Raw genomic sequence first — 16,985 nt, 5'->3', positions numbered from 1 at the left:
CTTATAGTTTCTTCATTACAGGTTATTGTTTGTTGGTTCAAGTTGTCGTGTTTCACGACTGTTACTGCCTCTCCAAAACGGTGTTGTAAATTTGCGTATAAAGAATATCTATAACTTAAAAACTCGAGACTAGGGGACAAAAAAACGACAAACACAGACAAGATCTCAACAAGGCATAACTAGTCATCCATTTGACGTCTATGGCAAAGATAGTGACGCTTTAGTGCCATACGATGAGAGCGCCGATATGTAGAACCAGAGGGAGTCGTCATCGTTGGCATGGTATATAGAGAGCTATGTATGACGTGTTAAAGGTTCCTTTGGTGTGATAGGCCAACGGCACGCGTGGACGGGATACGTGCTGCCTCATCGTTTGGTGAGCGAAGGAAATCTTCGGGACCGACAAGATATTTTGTCAAGTTCTTATGGTTAAGTTCTTCCTCCTTAACTACTTCAGCTTTTACACTTTTGTCGTTACTTGCAATTGGTAACTGATCAGCGTCCTTTCTTCAATTATTCAGACCACTATTTTTCCACTATTTGTACTTTTTTTTACCTTCCTATTTCCGAGGAATGCCACGCGTGCCGTATCGGTACGGTATTCGGAAAGTGCAATCCAAACTACCCCGGCGCAAAAAGACTTCCTTTTCATAGGAGGAAGAAGAAGAAGAAGATGATGATGATGTTGATGAGCGAACAGGTCCAAGCACATTGGGGAAATGGTCTGTGTGCGTGTGTGTGGTTGCGTGAGATTACATAGTGTTACATCAGACTCGACGTAATAAGAACGTATGTGGAAACAGGAAGTAAAGGATCCCATACCCCCATGAGGTAACACCGCGGCAATGTATAGTAATGGAAGGGGAAGATTCAGATATTACTACAGGGACATCGCTCCCCAGGAAATGATGCCATCGCCGCCCACGGTGGGCGTACGTCGAACGGCGACAACAGGAAGATCCAAAGATAACATTGGAAGCAGTCTCACGAGGCCGGCATCGAGCCGTCGGTATCGTCAACAGCCTTTGCCGGTGGCAGAGACCTGCTTTCGATGCCTACGGGCGTATACTCTTCAAACCGAACTTCATATACATGCCGTTTTCACCGCTTCCGATTGCCAAGGCGACATTCGGTTTCACAGCAAACAACGCTCTGTGCCAATCACTGTGCCGATTGTCGATGAGAAAGAGAGGGTCGTATACACCTTTTTTGTGGCAATTCAAATTGCCACAAAAGGGCGTAGTCCCGAAGTCCCGTAGACCCGAAGTCTTCGTGGTACCGGAGGTTGTGGCGGGAGCTTGGTTTACCCAAGAATGTCATGTATACCACGCTCCTACACTCTATAAACAGATGGTGGCGGCTCGCCGTATAGTCGACCTCACAGAGGCGGGCAACGTCACGACTGACGCTATGGGGGAATGTGCGTCCTGGGCCGACTTCTAAGGAAACTGGGCCGACATATGTCCGAAAGCGTCTCAGAAACAAACCCAGACAGCACAGCCCGCACCGGGATTCGAACCCGGGCACCTCCCAGTCTCGACATGACATGGCCAGCACGCTAACCGCTAGAAAACAGAGGGGAGGTCTTCGCATGCCCTCCTATACTGTGACTCCGGTGCGGCAGTATGTTTTCCCATGTCATGTGAGTGACCAAAGACGACGTCATAGCACAAGCCACATTGATTCCGAAGGCAAGTTACGCGGCTTCTTCGCTTCAGTATTTATACGAGATGTCTCAAACGACACGCGGCAAGGACTGCCCGATCTCTTGCGCTCTCTCAAAATAACTTCATCGTGCGGTCTCGACAATATAAACGTGGGAGTTTTGAAAGAAACAATAAGAGACAAATTGATGATGATGAATGGAGAAATTCGCCACATGAGGTGCGGCCCACTACCCCAAGGCACGCACAATGGACGGAATGAGATATATGACATGATGATGGGGTGACGATGAGGTGACGGTGAGGAGACATCGTGATGATGGGGTGATGGAACGACGCTGAAGTGAGTGGTAAACGGTCAGCGGAGTCGGTGAGTAAAATGTTGAAACAAGCGAATGAGAAATGACATATCCTCCCATTCCTTAGCCCTCATATTTCTGTCTGGATCTAATTACAGGCCAGTTTCACTAGTCAGCATCACGTCTAAGCTCATGGCACACGTCGTGTACAAACGCACAGTAGAATTCTTAAAGTAATGACTTCTATTTTCCCAACCAACAAACGGCTTTCACAGAACGAAACCCAACTAGCATCTTTCACTCACGACATTGGTACCGCTCTAGACCACACCACGGCTTTCCTCGGCTTGACTCATCATCGGCCTCATCGGCCTCCGTCATCGACACAAGGTTCTACTAGCCCGCTCTAAAGCAACCACATTCAAACTGTCATTTTTCCAACAAACATCATCAGATTGGAATAATGTACCAGACCATATTGCAGAACTATCACAACCAGTTTTTCTGAGAACTAACCGCACATTTCACCTGACTTATGTAATTACCTTTTTTTTTTTTTTCAGCAGTTATGCCCGTGAGTTGCACTACTTTCTTGAGTCAACACTTATTATCGTACGTAATTCTTTTGTAATCACTTTGTAATTCAATTACAAAGTGATTACAAAAGGATTACAAGAAAAGATTAGAAATAAGATTAAAAGTCGCTTATAATCTTTTTCGTAATTCTTTTGTAATTGTGTCTCATTATTACCTTGTCATTGTGATGTATTTGGTACGATCGATTCCCACTCCCTAATGCAATGGCCTCACGGTCCCTTGATGGCTCCCTCGATAAATAAACGGGATTAGATTATCCCCTCTGGCGATTAAACACATCAATCACCATCACCAAAATAAAGTTGTCGTTGGTCCCGACACAGCCCTCGTGCGTGCTTTTCAAATATACTCTCCTTTAATGTAGTACTTATTTAAACTCCCTGAGCGTTCCTTAACTCGTAAAAGCGTGTCATAAACTTTTCACGCGCACACAAAAAGACCAGCAGGAAGGCCGAACTAACGACAACCATTATTCCGCCTTATGTAAACGCTTTCACAGCCCAGAGGTGTCCACCGTCTTCCTATCTCGCTCCATGTGTTTCTCTCTTTTTTTTTGCTTTTTTTTTTCTCACGGATGTCTTATGACGGCAGGAAACGATGGCATTTCAACAATCATGAGGCTGGACGCGTTTAAGGCTTTCGCTAGTTCGCGAACGGTAATGAAATTCACCCGCGCAAATGAGCGAAGCGGAACTGCACCATAAAGCACGTTGCTGCCTTTCCTAAATGTAGACACAATGTCGCGAGCACCTCCACGTTTGCATTTGGACGATGCGTGGTTTTTATAGTGTTCATGTTTCGTGTAAACTACTTTAAAGCTCAAAGATATGGGTAATGACGAAACGCAAGTTAGGAACGGCCAGCAATCAAAAGGGACGGTATTTTGGAGAAGTACTATCGTTATACAGTTATTGTCATTAGAGTTCTATTTGTATACGTTTGGTTTTCCAGTACACTCTTGAAGCAGAGCTTCACCGCGTAACACGCCAAAGGTCAACCCGTTGCACGAATGATACCGTTATTCTTACGCCTTTTTATGAAAGTTCTCGCAACTCTTGTGCGCAGGTCCGAAAGGACGAAACGGTCGTCCAGTGGCCCGCTCTTCGTTTTTAAGGCGAATGCAGTAATATTTTATGAAATGCGATGTGAGCAAGCATTACGTCTTGCCCCATCCTACACTCTTAAAAATGAACTTCACCGCATAGCACGCTCCTAGCCTACCATCATCTCGAATGATATCGTTATCTGCCTCGATTTGTTGAAAACAGGAGGCGTACGCCTTTTCTGTGACAATTATGAACAGCATAAGTGTCACAGAAAAGGCGTACGCCTCCCGTTTTCGACAAATCAGGGCAGATAACGATATCATTCGAGATGATGGTTGGCTAGGAGCGTGCTATGCGGTGAAGTTCATTTTTAAGTGTGTACGTTGGCAATACAAATGCATAAGGCAGCCGTATACGTAGGCTTCCTACTTGATGACAGTACACGTACACCTTTTTGTGACAATTCCCGTGCCATGCTGTCGTTATCCCCACCCCCTCCACAAATCAGGAGTGATTACACGGTATCATTCCGCGCAATGGTTTGCCTTCCGCGTGCTATGCGGCGAAGTTCGCTGGCAGTTCTAATCAAATTTTCCTATCCGGTTAACAGAATAAGCAGCACATAACTGTGTGTCAGTTTCGTATAAGTTAAAATTACCGACTATACTCACTGCGGCTCAGAGTGAGACTATAACTAACTACTGAGTCTGCACGAGTGTAAAAAGACCACTTAGGAAAGAAAACAAGTCCAGGGCCCTCTGCGAAGAGGGAAAAAAAAAAGAGATGCCCGCTTGGTGTCATAATAGAACTTCCGTTTCTTCCGGAAGAAAAGGACTCTTGTGGCGGAAAGGAAATCCACTGTAATTGGGTAAGGTGCGCTGCAGTGTCGCTTCACTGAACGTGAGAAGCTCTTCGACGAACGAAAGAGCTCTTTTGGGCTACTTGTTCTCTTTTGTTGTAAGCGTCCGGCCACTTGAGGGCGAAGGCAGTCGCTGTCTCAGTTGCGGCGTCAGCTTCCTCAGAGAAATCTTGCCTCATATACTTGACTCGCACACGCAGACCTGTAACGGTTACTTTCCGGGGCTGCTTGAATTGCAGTTGCGACTACACGTGCGCGTAAAAGCAATTAAGTTGCGGTTGTAATTGCATCTTACCTTGGCACGTGTAATATATGCGATTACGTAAATTAGGTAGGGTTCTGACAACGCGAAGTTTAATCCATAGCGGTTATATTCATAGTATTTACCATTTATTGCAGCCGTTTCTGTTTACATCGTCATTACTTATTTGTTGTTGTTGTTGTTGACTTGACTGGTCAGTATGAGTGACTGGTTTCGTTTTCTCGTCCTACCTTTCCGTCGCCATTTTTTTTCTCTCTCTCTCTTTCAATCTCCATCATAATTGCACTAATGTTGAATGTGTTGTATTTGCCTCTCGTTCTATGGCCAACCGCCAGAAGTATTATAAGTAAATAAATAATAGGAGTAATTTCATAGTAATTGGTAGCTATATCTTAGATTTTGGTATCGTTTTAAAACATACTCCATCCAAACACCACAGAAAGCCCTTAACGTAACTGCGCACTAAAGTATAGGAAACAGAACTTTAAGAAAAGCACAATACACAGAAGAGAATAAAAAAATGAAGTCTATTTATAACGTGAGAAGCAAGAAATATACTAGTCAGGCGGCAAACCTATTGCCGTCAGCGGAACGGCCGTTACTTCAGTCCTGGGTAAGTTACTTCTAAAAAGTAACTGAGTTACAATTACAGTTTATCTGCCAAAAATAGTAACTAAGTTACAGTTATAGTTACTTTCGTGGTAGAGTATAACTAGTTACAGTTACTGAGAGAAAGTAACTTAGTTGCATTACAGTTACTTTTAATAAAAATGGCCATGAGAGGGTGATCCAATTGTTAATAACATACATTTATTTACATTTACTGAAGTGCGATAAAAGTTGCCTTACACTTAACCAGGCACAGTATAAGTGAATACGCGGTTATCCCACACGGTAGGTAGGGTAAAGAAAAAGAAACCACAAGGTAGGGTAAAGAAAAAAAAAAGAACGACATTTATTCTAGTAACTACATTTTGCAGTTACATTCACAGAAATAGTAACTAGTTACAGTTAGAAGCTACTTCTCTGGAAATTTAACTAGTTACTGTAACTAGTTACAGTTACAAGTTAAAAGTAACTTATGCCCTAGTCAGACGGCAAACCTAAGTCCATTAGCGGAAAGGCCGTTACTTCACCTGTAGTCCAATCATGATTTCGAATGACATCGTCCTCCGCCCTGATTTGTTGAAAACAGGAGGCGTACGCCTTTTTTGTGGCAATTATGAACAGCATAATTGTAATAAAAAAGGTGTACGCCTCCCATTTTCAACAAATCAGGGCAGAGAACGATGTCATTCCAAATGATGATTGGACTACAGGTGAAGTAACGGCCTTTCCGCTAAAGGACTTAGGTTTGCCGTCTGACTAGGGTATTAGTTACTACCCAAGACTGCGTTACTTCACCTGTAGTCCAACGGTCATTTGGAATGACATCGTTCTCTGCCCTGATTTGTTCAAAACAGGAGGTGTACGCCTTTTTTGTGGCAATTATGAACTGCATAATTGTCACACATAAAAAAGGTGTATGCGCCTCCCATTTTCAACAAATCAGGGGAGAGAACGATGTCATTCGAAATGATGGTTCCACTACACTCTTAAAAATGAACTTCACCACATAGCACGCTCCTAGCCAACCACCATCCCGAATGACAACGTTCTCGCCCCTGATTTGATGAAAACGGGAGGAGGAGCCTATTTTGTGCCATTATGCACGGCACAAAATAGGCTCCTCCTCCCGTTTTCAACAAATCAGGGGCGAGAACGTTGTCATTCGGGATGGTGGTTGGCTAGGAGCGTGCTATGTCGTCAAGTTCATTTCTAAGAGTGCACTACAGGTGAAGTAACGGCCGTTCCGCTAACGGCCTTTAGATTGCCGTTTGACTAGGGTATATAAGTAGGGTTCCGTGCTCGCGGTTTTTATTTTTGAGCGGATTCGGCGTATGTTTTTCGATGTTTATAGATTTTCACGAAATCGTCGTCTTTCTATGTTTTACCTGGCGTGTACGTGGTTTACCCGACAGTTATCGGCGAATAGGTACCACAATGTAGTTTCCGCACGATGCTTATATACTCAACATGGCGTCGTTCGCTGCGGTGGCGTTTTACGGCTGACAAAAATGCAGACGGACATTTTTCACGAGCATCGTATTTCAGTATGGTTTTCTGATCTGCATCAACAACTTGCTGGGCATGTGCAGCAATTTATCTCTCGCATGTCCTGGAATGTCCCTTTGTATTCGGTGTGTTTCGATTAAAACCGAATGAGGGAAAATTGACCCGGCGTACGTTTCTCGGCGCTTTTCGATTAAAATCGAAAACGCGGAACCCTATATATAAGCCATAGTCAGAAGACGTGAATATATTCTCGAGCTGAAACGGAGCTAGCTCGTCCTTTCTCTTGAACGGAATAAAATATCCCCTTTTCGAGCACCTTTTCAGCTCGTAAAGTTTCTAACATTATGTGGACGATTCGAATTTTAGCTGACGACGTGTATTAGCACAAAAACAAAACCAAGCGCTACTAACCCAACAACAACAACAACAACAAGAAAGGGTGACATCCATCGCTCAGTGCAAATGCACCTGACGGCGAGCCGTACCTCTGCTTCTTCTTCTTCTTCTTCCACTTCTCCTTCCCTGTTTATGTGCCGTCATACCGAGCGTGACGCGAAAACGACGTGCTATATTTCATATTCGACGGAGAATGTAAGGCACCCATATAAATCAATTGTAAGCCTCGGGATGCGACGCTTCGAGAGACATAAAATATGGCAGCAAATCGCACGTCGTTTCTCTCGTGAACGTTTTACTGCGCGTCGCGAGACGGCGCGCCCTCTATACCGTGGTGTACTTCGGCAAGGAACGCTTCCTGGTGTATCGCAAAGCGTGGAACTCAGCGAAAGCCGGATATAAAACATTTTACGAGCAAGCAGGGCGAGAACAGGAAGCGAAATCGACGATATTTAGACAATATTAATGCGGTTTGGGTCTTTTTCTGACGAATCAAGATGGAAGTACACCCTACGGAAAAAAAAAAGAAAGGGTGCGAAAAGGTGGTCTATAGTTACCACCTAGGTCAACATAACGCCTGATGAAGGGTGTAAAAGGATGGCAAAAGAAATTTTCATATATCGTAATTGCTGCAAAAAGGCGTACCCCCCCCCCCCCCGCTCACCGAATCAGAACGTATAACCCTATCATTCGTGGCAATGGTTGGTGGACAACGTGCTATGTGGTGAAGTTCTCTTTCGAGAGTGAGGTAGCAGGTAGAACTTTGCAACCTTTCAGGCACAACATACACTCTTAAAAATGAACTTCACCGCATAGCATGCTCCTAGCCAACCATCATCTCAAATGATATCGTTATCTGCCCTGATTTGTTGAAAACGGGAGGAGTACGCCTTTTTGTGACAATTATGAACAGCATAAGTGTCCTTTTTTTTTTTTTCGTTGAACTTTGATCCAGCTCTGCAAATGGAATGCGCCATTAAACATCTTTCAAGGACGAGCTGCGAATGCAACATCCAATGAAACACGGCGAGCGCTCTCAAAAATATTCCGACTTAGCTGTTATGTGCCATTCGGAAATGATGAACGCTGCTTAATGTTCGACGCGGCGAGCAAAAAAGCACTGGCCGTGGGACCAGTGCGTGTATTCATCCAGATGGAGGCAGCATAAACGATGTAAGTTATCTCCGTAAGTAATTACCACGCGAGCTCATTCACGCGGCGTTAAGCTGGCCAGAACACCCGCTGCGCACGCACACACACTGTTGTTTATATTTGAGTCGCGTTTTCAGTCGTAATCAACAGATGCGGAAGTAAATCTCTCGAGTTTTGTTGAGTTTCGGGTTGTGTTGTCTCTTGCTTGTCGTTCGTGGGACCAGCCTTCAAAGTCCTGCGTGGAAATGTTATGTGAGGATTTGCGCGATCCCTGTATAAACTCCAAAAACAGAACTCCACCGCATAGCACGCTCCTAGCCAACCATCATCTCGAATGATATCGTTATCTGTTCCGTTTTGTTGCAAACGGGAGGCGTACGCCTTTTTTCTGAAACTTATGCTGTTCATAATCGTCACAAAAAAGGCGTACGCCTCCCGTTTTCAACAAATCAGGGCAGACAACGATATCATTCGAGATTATGGTTGGCTACGACCGTGCGATGCGGTGAAGTTCATTTCTAAGAGTGCACAAAAAGACGTACGCCCTTCTGGTTGATCGGTAAACAAAGAGAAAATGTGGTGGTGGTGGTGGTGGTGGTGGTGGTGGTGAGAGGGCTTGCCGTTGTCGGCCTCACGTATGTGGGCAACGTCACGACTCACGCCCTGGGGGAATGTGCGTCCTGGGCCGACTTCTAAGGGAACTGGAGAAAAATATGGAGATACCCTTCTCTCTCTCCCTCTTCCAATGAGAAGCGATAACCGTACACTCTTAGAAATGAACTTCACCACATAGCACGCTCCTAGCCAACCTTACTCTCGAATGATATCGTTATCTTCCCTGATTTGTTGAAAACGGGAGGCGTACGTCTTTTTTGTGACAATTATGAACAGCATAAGTGTCACAAAAAGGCGTACGTCCCCTGTTTTCAACAAATTAGGGCAGATAACGATATCATTCGAGATGATGGTTGGCTAGGAGCGTGCTATGCGGTGAAGTTCATTTTTAAGCGTGTATTATTCGTGGCAATGGTTGGCGCACAGTGCGCTACGCACTGAAGCTGGTTTTATAGTGTAGTTAGTGTGCAAACTTTGTTGTTGTTATGTAATGTGTACTACTGGCTCCTCGTGCTCACCCCTCCGTTATGTTGTATCCGCTTCGCGGGCCCGCTGACGAAGCAGCAGTTTATACCCCCATCGTGTTGGTAAAGTGTGAAGCAGAGTGAGACATTACACTCTTAAAAATGAACTTCACCACATAGCACGCTCCTAGCCAACCATCATTCCGAATAATATCATTCTGTGTTACGATTTGTTCAAAACAGGGAGGAGGCGCCTATCCGGGACAAGATAATCTGTCCGAGATAAGCGCCTCCTCCCATTTTCAACAAATCAATACACAGAATGATATCATTCGGAATGATGGTTGGCTAGGAGCGCGCTATGTGGTGAAGTTCTGTTTTAACAGAGTACACTCTTAGAAATGAACTTCACTGCATAGCACGCTCCTAGCCAACCATCATCTCGAATGATATCGTTATCTGCTCTGATTTGTTGAAAACGGGAGGCGTACGCCTTTTTGTGACAATTATGAACAGCATAAGTGTCGCAAAAAAGGCGTACGCCTCCCGTTTTCAACAAATCACGGCAGATAACGATATCATTCGAGATGAGGGTTGGCTAGGAGCGTGCTATGCTGTGAAGTTCATTTTTAAGAGTGTACGACGCAGTGCGGTTATTAAGCGGAATTCCGTTTTCTTGCGTCGCGGAGAGAAATATGTGTGGTTCGAGCAAAATTTCCGCCCTTTACTGCCCCCTTAACATGATGGCATTTCGCAAATCGGATCGGTGTCGCTATTTGGTGCCGTCGCCAACCATGAGAAGAATGCCGAGTCATTCTACGACGTGACTGTTTTTGTTGATGTTGTGCTAAATGCCTAAATCAGCGGATACCACGGTCGACACGCACAGAGAGAGAGAGAGATTCTTGTCGTAAAGCAAAACGCCTGCGTTGTTGGAATGTCGGCGCAGACTCTGTAACGCAAGCCAACAAATGTATCCCAGACAACACATGAAATCCCGATCATATATTGATCACAAGGTCCACGTCCCGTGCAGGACGAGTCTAGGAATCCCCAGACGACCCCCATCTAGACCCCTGACGGGAAGCTCCACGGAGACTGTCCCCGAGATGCTCTTAGGACATCCTAGAATAGCAGAAACGCATAATATATACGAAACGATTTTCATTTCGCAACTGCACTTCGTACGCCGCATTTGTTTGCAGCAAAGTTTGCTATTTATTATTTTTTTGATAATTCAATTGCATGACAGTTCTCATGCAGACTTATGATTTACGAAACGGCTGCTGTACCTTTTTGAGTTAGTCTTACTCGCTGGTGGGATCGCAGGCGTCGCAGACCTCGCAGACAAGTCGCGACATGGCATATGTTGTCCTCAGTTTGTGTACTCCTTTTACTATTTGAAGTCGTATGTTTTGCGCCAGGGTCTGATACAGTTATGTTTACTGTGCAAACAGTGACTGCTTCTGAATTCTGTTCCCAGATGAGACACATACAATATGCAACCTGTAAGGGAACTCGGCGTTTACGGTGACGTTTGCGGTGGAAATGTGTGCAAGAATCAATATGTCCAATAGATATCATACGTGCCTATATGAATAAGACCGTAAAGAAGCAAATGTTTTTAGAGTGTCATATCTGCGTCTCTGATAACGTCTTTCTATTATTGTCTCTGCAACACACACCCCAAAATGGTACAAGTTATGTCAGCCAGGATGACATTTGGACCCTCTCAGGATGTACTGGTGTGTGCCACCGATATGTCTAACGTACGTCCCACAGACATTAGCTAGGATGACGTGCGGATATTTCCAGGATGTCTTTGGATGTGCCACCGGGAGGTCCAGGATACGCCCAACAGACATCATAGCCAATTCCCCAGGACCTCCTGTACTTCCGTGCTGGACGCCATGTGACGTCCCCTGGATATCATTGTGTTGTTTGGGATACCAATGCATTAGATTATAAAAGTGCAGTGTATTGCGCTTTGCCCTTTTGTCGTCTTTCCACTTCCTTCTGGAAGAGAACACGCAGGCGTAACTTTAATGAAGCAGTGAAGTGATATTTTAAGATTGTCCGAATGCCTGCAATCGATCGGGAGCACGGTTGCCAGGTCAAAATCCTGAAAAGTAAGTAAGAAAGCAGCCCAAAGTAGCCAATGTATAGCCAATTCTGTAGCCAGTGGTGTGCAGACATCACATCATACGGAGTGAAGGACCCGAGTGCGAAAACCCCAGCGCGCCAACGAAATAGTCCGAAGTTCATCGTATGCCCACTGCACTGAATTATCAAGAAAAATATGAATGGACGAACTGTACGTATATGAGAGAACTGATGTTCTGTACGTATACCTCGACATTATGTGGTGCCAAAATGGAAACTATCTCGATTTAGGTGCACAGGAGTCGCAGATGGTGCGCGAAGAAGTATCCACAAAACTAGCCAGAAAATAGCCAAGTCGCCATTGCCCAAGTTTCGGCGCCACGACAGTCAGAAAGTAGCCAAATCTTGGCAACCCTGATTCAGAAGCGACCGCGCAAAATAACTTCACGGAATGGTGACTTATCACTCCGTAAAATTCACTTTACAAGAACTCCATGGTAAATGTGCCTTGTGCGGAGAGGGGTGACCTTGGTGGCATGCCCCCGCGATGCGCTGCAGTGACGTAAGGAGTGCGTCACGGAGTGATTTCGACCTCACTCATTCTCTTACGGGGTCCCGGAAGGAAAGGAAGAGACTCTGGAGAGTGTGTGGATGAGAGACCTCTCGCGCGCGCGAGCGCGTGCACGCGCTACTGGTCTGCTACGCGTATTGTTTTTGTGCAGGAACGCAGGTTGTGTCGTCGTGCAGGCTGCCGCAGTCAAAACCAGAAAACTTATGGACGGGTATTTCACCATTTGATTTCACCATTTAATATCGTGAAAGAGAAAAAGTAACAATCGAGTAAAGTGGTAGTCCGAAGTTTAATGAAAAAAAAATCAACTAACCTTGGATTGAATGTGAATTTCTCTCCCGCTTCCTAACGATATGTATCGTATTTTTTAACCAGCCGTCCGACGGCCTGTTTCGTGGCTTGCCCCCCCCCCCCCCCCCCCGGTCCGAGTTCAAGGAGCACTACAATACAAGAACTTCTTCTAGTGGAATGAAAGATAGATAGATAGATGCGTTGCGCCGTTCATGATTTACGAACGAAAGGAACCGCAATGTATGCTTTTCCTCCCCTTCTCAAGAAGCCCGACTATGCGAGGAAGGCACAGATTGGTCACCTCAAACGATCTCCCGCGATGATTGAACAAATCGTTTGAGGAAGACGAATGAGGGCGCTCCTCTCATTGCCGGCCCTCTTGAGAAGGAGAGGAAGAATGAAAGCTCAATTTGGCAGTTTCTTTCGCTCGTAATTCGCGAACGGCGCGACGGATGTATTCTGTTCCTTTTGTGTTGGCGTCATGGTAACGCCATCTTTCATTCTACTAGGATAAATGTTTGCGCCTCCCTTTAAGCCCATGATCCATTGATAAAAAAAACACACAACCTTGACCGCAGTTCTTTATTTCAACCCTTTTTGGCGTCCAAGACACTATCATTTTAGATTTTTTAATTTGTAGAAATTTTGAACACAGCAATGACTCCGATCACAGCATCAACAATGACAGCAACAAACAACATCAATAGAGCTCCCCGTATTATGTAAACACTGCAGCGACTGAAGCGTCACAACCGTGCGCGCCGGCCACCCTTGGAACTATTCGCGTGAGCAAGAGAGAACTGATGTTCTGAGGCTGGAACAACATAGAAAGGACAAACACATACAAAGCCTCAAATTGCCTAAGAAATGAACGACGGAAGATGAAAGTCACTGAAAATGTTAGCCAGCTGTTGGACTCGAGCCCACATCCAGAAGATGTGGGATCGATTCCTACAGCTGGCTTAACCTTTTCAGTGACTTTCATCTTCCGTCGTACTATTCGAGTGTCCTGGCGGGTAACATCTCATTACGGCCGAAGTCTCATTACGGCCCAAGTCTCATTACGGCCGAAAGTCTCATTACGGCCGAAAATCCTTTAATCCCCAAGTGTCTCGTTACGGCCAAAGTCTCAATACGGCCGAAGGTAGTCTCATTACGGCCGAAGATGTCTCATAACGGCCAAAAAGAAAAAAGGAAGCATCCACCATATTAGCTGTGTATATACTGTGTTTTATGCTTCCCAAAATGTGTCCGAGGCGGTGTGCCCCCACAGCTTGTGTCACACACAATAGTTCATGCACACAATATTGCGACAGTGTTTCATGCATCCCTCGTGAAAAATGTTTTTATTGTAATATGTGTCACACGATATTTACGCCATTTTCTCTCAGTATTCAAGCAACATCCTACTCGTTGGTTCTGTGAGCGAACTGTGTGCGTGTTCTGAAAAGTACTCCACAAGGGAGCCCACTGGGAGCTCCAGGAGCCACATGACCTATGACCATGATCTTCTCCCCCACTAGCTGCCTTCTACAATTTACGTCCACCTGAAATTTAAAAAAAGTACATAAGGCACAGAACAAAATGACATATGCTTTCGTTTGATGATGACCATGAGACATATGCTGTCAAGCAGACTTTTTTTCCATATATTCAAAACATATTCAAGAATTATGGACAACAATGACAATTACGTCATAATGATGCAGCTGCATAGCCAGGAAAATATTTCAGGAGGTGCTTTATGAGGCTTGACATGGGGTGGAGGAGTCCCCCTCGTCAGTGCTTTACCCAGACCCCCCTAACTTTTTTGCCTGTGCACCCCCTACAGGGGGTGCCCTTGTGATTTCAGCTTCAGATACGTCTGTAATGATATGTTAAGCTGTAATAACGTAACTATAATGATGACCTCCCCCCACAATTTTTTCCAACACCCCTCGTTCATTTTCGTGGGGCACTACATTAGGGCTTATGCCACTGCACTGATGTCACAATGTTATAAGTGTGTGTCACTCTGGGCATTTGGAATTCCTCTAAGCTACAATATGTAAATTCAGAATACCCGAAGGGTAAGCATCAGATGTTACCTGCAGGCTTCATGCTGAAACGCGTGTACGCAAAACACTTCCGCCGTGGTGGGCGACGTCGTTAGTGTAATCATACACGCAAGACAATTGCGGGCACATGGAGTAGTGGCAGCAACCTGAAAACGATACATTTTCTTGTTATATATGAGTAATCAAAAATATACATTCCCACATGTTTCGTTTTGTCGTTTGCAGGAAGCGCTAATAAGGGAACAGCACTTGGTTGGTCACATGCAAGCCACAATGCGAAAGGTGCCGATATTTCGATTACGCGATCAAAAATTAAAAGTCTACAACCATGCATACTTCCCCATGCAACTGCTTCCCCAGCATCGTGAGACATGACACCATGTATTCACGTATAGTGTAATGTGAAATGCAGTGGCGTAGCCACGGGGGGGCTAGGGGGGGCTCGAGCCCCCCCTACCTGCCACGGACAGGCCCACACAAATCGTGCAAATCCGAGAACATACTATATGTGTGTGTGTGGGGGGGGGGGGGCGACCAGTGTGACGATCGCGAAAGTTCTTGCAGTTCATGGCGTCTATCTAAGAAGCACTCCTGAATGGTTTTCAAAGTATGAGCGAGCCCCCCCCTACCTTGGAGGTCTTGCTAGGCCACTGGTGAAATGATATGCAGGAAATGAAAAAGATGCCAACATACCTGTAATCCAGTGTCCCATGAGTTTGATTCGATTTTCTGGCAGCTACCATGAAGAGCAAATGCACGATTCACAAGTTTCGTTTCGCCATTTTCATTGCTGTTAATTTCGCAACCGTCAAGCAATCCCACGTGACCTCCTTTGGATCAGTGAAAAGTGAAAATTACTCGCGTCATGAACATATATGTTCATCTCAGCGCAAATCACGTTTTGCATGCTATAGAAGGGAGGGGGGATCAATACTCTTCCTTTCGTGTTTTGATATCTTGTTGTTTTGCTACTCTCACTTTGGAGTTCGGATGGTGTCTAGCAACGCTGGGTACCTCGTTTCTTGTGTGAGCAAGTGAGCGAGTCGTTGCTGTTTACGACGTGTTCATATATCGATTAGTAGTGCTGTAATGTGCAAATTAGCGGACTTTATAGCGGCTCTCTATTTTCCGTCGTTGTCTTTCGAGCAGCGCCTGTTGTTCCGGTAAAAATCGAGTTGAATGAATCGCCACAGCCCCAACGTATATCGCGCAGTGTTGACCAAGTCCAGCAGGAATTCTGGTGAGTAATGCTTTCGTAGATTGTCTGGATTAGTAGTGTGCTGTCCACATATAGTTGGATTCTCATACGAGTAATTTAAATGAATCAAAACAGCCGAAGTGCCTGTAATAGATGTAACTCGGTATCTGTTCGTAGGTTTGCGTTGTTTCTAGTTGGTTGCGCGTTTAGGAACAACAAATTCATTCGAAGACGATAAGATACCGACAGTGCATCACCGTACAGCAGCATTTACTCGTATCATTGTGAGCCATATTTAATTTGTTAAAATTTGTCGTCGTATTTCTTCAAAAATAAAAGCGCAAGTCGGCGTACTTGAATTGATCTCCTTGAACTGCTTACGTCGAACGTCTGCAAATGTTGTACTTATGTGCCTTCGCGCACCATACTAGGCACAAAAGCATATCTGATTAGAATAAATACTTCAAGAGGAAGTAATTGAAATACATTGTTATTTATAGCTGGTTTTCCATTCCAGGCATGGTATGTGGCTGCACGGAGGATTCCGAACAAGAAAAACAACATGGCTAATAGGATGTTGCTGCCCAGGGAGTCCTGGCCGAAGAGGTGAGCTGTTAAGATCATCATAAGGTTCTGTTGTGAAGTGAGAAATTTTGTACTAGTGCACGAATGTTAATTCGTGCACTACCTTTATAAAAAAGAAACCAGAAATGGAAAGTTATGCATGCATCATTTCATGAATTGTAATGTATCACTATTTGATATTCACATGTTTCCATTAAGGGAATGAACTACTGAACCTATATTCATATCATGGTCATGCTCTGTGTTTACCTGGAAGTCACATTTTTAAGGCTTGTCATTCTTTTGTCTAGATGAAGATGATTTATTGAAATAACAGACACGTATCAACACATGTGCAGCTTGTGCACATTAAAACCAGCCATGTAGAGACAAATGCTTGTTTTCTTTTTGTTTTTTTAAATATTCTAGCCTATTCATGGTTGCTCTTCGCTTCTTGCAGGTTTATTCATTCCAGAAGCAAGAATTGTACAATTGTAAGGCGAATGGAAATAAACTGACATCGACTGAGATAGGTGTTCCGTCTTGGCCAGTGACTGTAGGATGGCTCCAAAAACGTCACAACAAAGCCAATATTCATCTAGCTCTCTACAAGTAGCTAACTCCACATAGTAGCCTGCTTCACAGCAACATCAACACTACCTTGTGGGAGTACACATTACACAATATGTTGCATTGTGCTGTGGTATGATAACATACCGTTTGTCTCGCAAT

At 44.7% G+C, this 16,985-nt stretch overlaps 2 long non-coding RNA genes across 2 annotated transcripts; one reads left to right on the top strand and one right to left on the bottom strand.

The window, feature by feature from the left end:
* Positions 1–13,002: 13,002 nt before the first annotated feature.
* Positions 13,003–15,407, bottom strand: LOC135366077 (uncharacterized). Its single transcript, XR_010414084.1, has 3 exons — positions 15,185–15,407; positions 14,522–14,637; positions 13,003–13,981 (listed from the first exon to the last, which is right to left on the bottom strand). It is a non-coding gene; the product is annotated as an uncharacterized LOC135366077 (long non-coding RNA).
* A 104-nt stretch (positions 15,408–15,511) lies between these two features.
* On the top strand, positions 15,512–16,781 carry LOC135366076 (uncharacterized). Its single transcript, XR_010414083.1, has 3 exons — positions 15,512–15,731; positions 16,207–16,295; positions 16,714–16,781. It is a non-coding gene; the product is annotated as an uncharacterized LOC135366076 (long non-coding RNA).
* Positions 16,782–16,985: the final 204 nt, after the last annotated feature.

This window comes from Ornithodoros turicata, chromosome 8 (assembly GCF_037126465.1).
Source record: "Ornithodoros turicata isolate Travis chromosome 8, ASM3712646v1, whole genome shotgun sequence".
NCBI lineage: Eukaryota > Metazoa > Arthropoda > Arachnida > Ixodida > Argasidae > Ornithodoros > Ornithodoros turicata.
The sequence above is the reverse complement of the archived record's forward strand: the minus strand, read 5'-3'. Positions and strand labels throughout refer to the sequence as shown.